Source organism: Cupressus sempervirens, chromosome 3, assembly GCF_028749045.1.
Source record: "Cupressus sempervirens isolate cs-2001-9-10 chromosome 3, ASM2874904v1, whole genome shotgun sequence".
NCBI classification, from domain to species: domain Eukaryota; kingdom Viridiplantae; phylum Streptophyta; class Pinopsida; order Cupressales; family Cupressaceae; genus Cupressus; species Cupressus sempervirens.
This window is the reverse complement of record NC_143120.1, coordinates 1,072,771,359-1,072,777,766: the sequence shown is the minus strand read 5'-3', so window position 1 is coordinate 1,072,777,766 and position 6,408 is coordinate 1,072,771,359.

The following is a 6,408-nucleotide window of genomic DNA, read 5'->3' as shown; positions in this document are numbered from 1 at the left end:
ACCAACTATGCCTATGGTTTAGTTGTGGCTAGTTTGGGCATAGTTGGTAGTTTCATGGTGCAATTGGGAGGCTAGGTTGAAGGCTTGCTGATACTGAGCAAGATGGTTGTCAAGTTGCTATGCTAGGAAGCTAGAATATTGGGGTTGATGTTATGATGGATTAGGAGATGTATAATGAAGTTTAAAATGTAGGTAATGGTTTACTAAGTGAAGAAAAAGAAGATTATGGGGTGCAGAATGCAGATCAGGACCTACTAATGCAAGGGTACCTATCTAGGTACTTGTGAACACCTTTGAAGCCTCAAAATGCTATCTAAAAGCCCAAACTAGGTTCTCAAACCACTAAGTGCACTTAGGAAATACCAACTATGCCTATGTTTTAGTTGGGGCTAGTTTGGGCATAGTTGGTAGTTTAAAAGCACAGTTGGGAAGCTAGGCCAAAACTAAGCCAACTTCAGGTGCTATGATTCCCAAACTAATGTCACAGTGAGCTAGATAGCAGAGGACAATGCTAAGACTAGAATAAAGGTTCAAATTGATGTGTACAAAACAAAAAATGATGGTTAAATTTTTCAATATTATGGTTGGGTATGCAAAGATGCAAGCTGGATAGTGCAAAGTGCAAATTTAGGGGTTGAAATGCAAAGAATGTAGGCTAAACCCTAATGAATGCAATATGAAAGATGAGGAATACTAAGTGAGGAATAAAAGATGAAATATGAAGCCTAAATGATGCAAGTATGAGATTAAAACTAAGGTGAATGCAAGTGGGTTCTATGCAAGGATAAAATATATGTTATGCTAAGCATGTTTAGGATCACAAATGGCCATGTTTTCCAAATCTTGAATGTATTGGACCAAAGTTCGCAAAGTTTTGACAAAGGTTGTAACATTTTGACAATGTGTAATGTGATGACAAGGTTCAAGGTGTAAATTTGAGATTTTTTATATATATCTTGATTAATGTTTTACACACATGCAAGACACATTAAGACAAGAATAGCTATTTTAAAAAGTGAACAAACACAACACAACCTAGGCTTTAGGATTGTATCCACTAAATTCCTACTTGAACTAAAGTTCAACCATACTTATCTAGAGTAGAAAACTTAGGACCTTGGCACCATAGGCTCCCCCTTACAGTGCACTCACTTCTTGGGGCTGCCAAGATTTGCTTCCCAAGGGGCATGACTTCCCAAGGGACTATTGTCTCTACTAAGGACCACAAGAATGTAGAATGTATTCATGGGCATGGGTGACCACTTGAGCCAATGGATAGAAATGATTTTGGCCACTAAAACAAGGTTTTTAGTAAGGGAATTCTTATTGGCAAGTGAATGATAAACTTCCTCAGAAGGTCTCCCAACCTTGAGAATCAAGGTTTAATGCACCATGAGGGTACTGGAAGAGAGCTATCACTCAGCAATACCACCAACATGGCTTTCACTATTGTCAAGTTTTATATAGCTATTGGAATGTTGACCTAGATTTTGACCTATTACCACTCTGAAGTCATCCCCTAGCATACCCAATATCAAGTATTTTGGTCCAAGGTAGGCTTCCTATAGAAGTCACATAGATTTCTCTTACACCCAAGATCCATAAATGGTGAGGGGAGAGGATATTTCCATGTAACCCCTAGGGTTTTAAACATGATAGACACACCAAGTAGAAAAGAAAAAGTTCACTTTAAGCACCAAATGAAGTGTTATTTACTCTAATAAATCCACACACATGGTTTTAACAAACACACAAGGTCTTCAACAATGTCCTAAAAATAATCATTAGTAGTTTTTTATGATCATCTCTTTAGCCAATGATATCCACATGGTAAAAATAGACTATCAATAAAAAAAAATCATGTAACTTATGTCCTAAAAGAAAATGGAAACCTTAGATGTAGATTCTAATTAAAATTGGTGCTTTCTATTAATCAAGTGCACTATGATAGAGTAGACTATGCCCCAAAAGGCTAGAATGACCTAGAATGGGCCCTAGTGTGCTCAAAAAATGCTAATGATGCCCATGGTGAACTTGGGGCTTAGAAGGGCATAGTTGGTAGTTTCTAGGCCTAGTTGGGAGGTCAATGGCAAGTTTTGGTGAAATGGTGGCTAAGCAAGACCTAAAAACTAAAAATTTTGAAACATATACACTCAAGTGCACCTAGATAGTCTGGACTATGCCCATGGTGAAGTTGGGGCTTAAAAGGGCATATTTGGTAGTTTTTGGGTGTAGTTGGTAAGTTAGGAATAGAAAATAGGGGTTATGGAGTCTCCTAGGCCCCTAAAACTACCTCCTATCGGTCCCAAGTGTGCCTTGACAGAGAAGAGCGCACCATAGGATATAAAGCTAAAAAAATGCATGGAATGAAAGAATATAACATATTTATAGAACCCCTAATTAATCTCAGTGTGATAAGGAAGTGCAGATAGTTATTATACCCTTCCAAGTGAGTTGTTTCCTTGCACCTACAAGCACAAAATAAGAAAACCCAAGTTAGATAAGCATGTTCACATCGAGTTCACCAATTTTAGGACTTACAAAATGAGCTAATGTCTAACATACTATGAGAAAATTACAAACTCAATAATCATATATTAACACCCTCTAGTCTACCATGAAAGCCAAATGAATCAAAAGAAAGAAAAACAATATTAAAAACTCCCTCTTTCACTTGTAACTCCCATGTCCTTCTTTCTTTTCCATATGATGTAGCTTCAAATTACCTATAATGCACACAATTGTGAAGAAAAAGCCTATAGTGATGATAATGCTATGAGAATACTTAAAGATGTGATTTGAATGTGATGACAAGCGTGAAAAAATGAGAACACTAGAGACTAGAAATGAGAGAAAGAATGCTCATCTTATAATCACCACAGAGGATGAGAGCATTGGAATTGTCACCTTGGATATGAAACATGGCAAGAGATTCCTTGGAGAATCCATGATGCATATAACACAAGATGTCAAATGTAGGATTCTATGACTCTTTGGAAGTGAAACTTGGCTAAAGATGGAAGAGAATCTATGATGCATCATATGACACCTCAAACCCGCTTAAAGCCAAGAATCTATGATAGTGCAAGCCAAATATGGATGTGTGTAAGAGAATAAGAATATTGGATTATGACATATCTTAGCAAAGTGTTGAAGGAGAATCCACAAGGTGTCACACCCATGTGTCACGATGTTGTCAATATTTTCTAGACTATTTGAATTAAAAATTCATTATTCTACAAAAATAGAAATTAGTGAAGAATAGAATTAATGGTAGAAAATGTGACTTGGAAAATTAAGAATTTCTATGGTTAATGAATGATGAACCAATTAATTAATAAAATATAAATTAATTGAGGAGGTTAGCCAAGAAGAATAATTAGTGAAATGACATAGGATTAAATTATGGGTTGTTTAATCCTCTAGGAAGAGTTAGTAGATGATTTACTAGATGATTGGCTAGATTGATTAGATAAGTGTGACAATATCTTTTGATGAAATGTGATGATAATGGAGATTGACTAGAATGATGATGGATAGACCAAAGCCATGGTCAAATTGATCAGTTGATTGAAATTGATAACATGCCAAGAACACATGACATGAATTACGGATATTCAACATTGTAAATGCTACAAGATTGAAATTGAATGATAAGGTTGATCATAATAACATTGATGGACACTGTCAATGTTATTAAATGGTTGAGAAAGCCATGATTTGACATTGAGAGACTCCAAAATGTTAAAGATCGAATGATATGAATGATAGTTTTGACCTAGCATTGAGAGCCATGATAGTACTAAGGTCAGATTGATAAGATTTGATCGATTGATAGCTTTCCAAGCCAATGAAAGCCACATAAATGCCTAGGATCAGACAAATGATGATATATTTGTGATGTTCAACATGTTTTGGGTTGATTCAAACTAATTTTGGGTGATTTCAGGTTGATTTGGGGTGATTCTAGGTTGATTTGATATGATTGTGAGTTGATTTGATATGATTTCTAATGATTTGAAATGGTTCCAAAATTATGTGAAATTAATGTGAAATATGATATGAATGATGACAGATAGTGTTGGGATACAATTAGGTTGACCAAAAGATCATAAGTAGTGGAATGATAAAACATGATGAATTAGTATGAAAAGTGATGTCAATTTAGGGGCCCGAGAGTATTTTCAAAGGTTACCACTCAAAATAATGACCAAACAATGAAAACGATAACTCAATTTTTTCATAACAAAGATATTAATTTAATGCAATTGACAGTTTGAAAATTGGAGTTGAAAAGCAAAAGTTATTTCGAAGTGCAACATAGGGGGTTCGCGAGCAATTATGGGCATCCTACTAGCCCAAGTGTTCCCAAAATTCACCCAAGTGTGTTTCTAAGACCAAGTTCACTATGATAGTACCAAGTGCACCCATGGTGCACTTGGGAAGCTCAAGTGTGCTCTGAAAGTGTAGACTATGCCCCAGCAGGCTCCTAGGGCCAAAAATAGCCCAACCAAACTCTGAATGACCTAAAACTTTGTGTGAATGCCCAAAATGGAGGAAAGAGGTTAGAAAATGAGTGAAATAAGTTAAACCTAGTCACATTTGGTCAAAATTGGTCAAGAAAAGGTTAGATTGAGGCTGGGCTAGGTAGAAAGCCCTAGAAGATTGATAGACAGTGTAGGATGATGCGGTAAAGTAGGAATGCAAGATGAAGATGATTTGGTATATCAAAACACATGATCATGGTGGTGAAGACTTTTAATTTCAAAACGTTGTTAATCTAATCCTTGAGAATTTATTATCATGTAGGACCAAAAAATGGGCTAATGTCTAATATATTATGAGCAAATCACAAACTCAATAATCATATATTACCACCCTCTAGTCTACCATGGAAGCCAAATGAATCAAAAGAAGAAAAAGAATTTAAAAATCCCTCTTTCACTTGTAGCTCCCATGTCATTTTTTCTTCTCCATGTTATGTAGCTATAAATTTCCTATAATGCACACAATGTTTAAGCAAAATTCTAGGATAATGATGATGCTATGAGAATAATTGAAGTTGTGATTTAAGCTTGAGAGATGGAATGGAAAATATGAAAGAGCTAAGGACTCAAGAACTCAAGAATTAGGACCAGAAATGAGAGAAAGAATGCTCATTTTATAATCAACACAGAGTATGAGAGCATTGGATTGTCACCTTGGATATGTGGCATGGCAAGAGATCAACATGGAGGATGAGAGCATTGGAATTGTCACCTTTGTGTGTTAGAGGTTTCTCCTTGGAACATCATATTGACTTGATAATGAGGTGCATTCATGTTGGTGTAAATAAGTATTTACTTATTACACTTACTTAAGTTTACTTAGGTTAATGCATTATTTAATTATTTTTATTTGTGAGACACTTAGGAGTTTGTGCACCTTTTTGAGTTGTCATGTAGAAAACATTGGAGTATGCAACTCTATTTTAGCACATGGTATCTACAACATTGTTTTGTGTGTCACACCCTTGTAGGCTTATCCTCTCATAACCACACTTACTTCCATGCTTAATGGAGGATAACCCATGTCTGGTGGACATGTGCTTGGTTGTATGACTTATCATCTAGCTGATTATGATGCATTCTAGATGTATCTTAAAGGCCTTTATATACAGGCACTCCTAGTGTAATTTTACATTACATTGCACATTGCATGGCATATTGACTACATTGTCATTCTAATCATACTCTCTCTCTGTTTGGTCTACTGTGTGCTTGTGTTTGAGTTCTTAGTTCCTGGGTGAATTTTTCCCTTAGGAAAATTCTTACATGGTATCAGAGCAACTTGGAGATTTTCTCATCACATAGCCATTCAAGACCATGCTTGCTTCATCACCTCAACCTGAATCCAGAGTGCTACAAAAATTGGGAGCATCTAGAGCAAGATCTGACCTTGCCATTGCATTCAAAATGCTTAACTGATGAAAATTGACTATAAACTTAGCTACCTTGGCCCAAAGTCGATTTTGAGGAAATTTTTTTTGCAAATCAGAACCCTGAGGCCCCAATTTGTAGAACAATCCCGATGATGCAAAAGGTAGATTTAGATCAATTTTTTCACATTCTAGTGATGCTGATAGAGATCTTGATGTCATCATTTTGGTATCAGCGAGAAAAGCCCGTGTAGCATTTGTTATCTCCAGCGTTCATAGACAATTTTTGGCCCCCATAGCATTCATGATTTTGGCAATGTTCAAACACTAGCATATAGTGGAAGGATATTCTAGGAATCATCTAAGATTCCCTCACCCACTGGTTTTGCACATCGTTTAATGTCTTGCTCGCATTAGAGGTTTCTAGAAACTGGTCCTTGCCCGCATATTAAACTCGGCCACAAAAAATCCTTTACAGCTCTCTACACAAT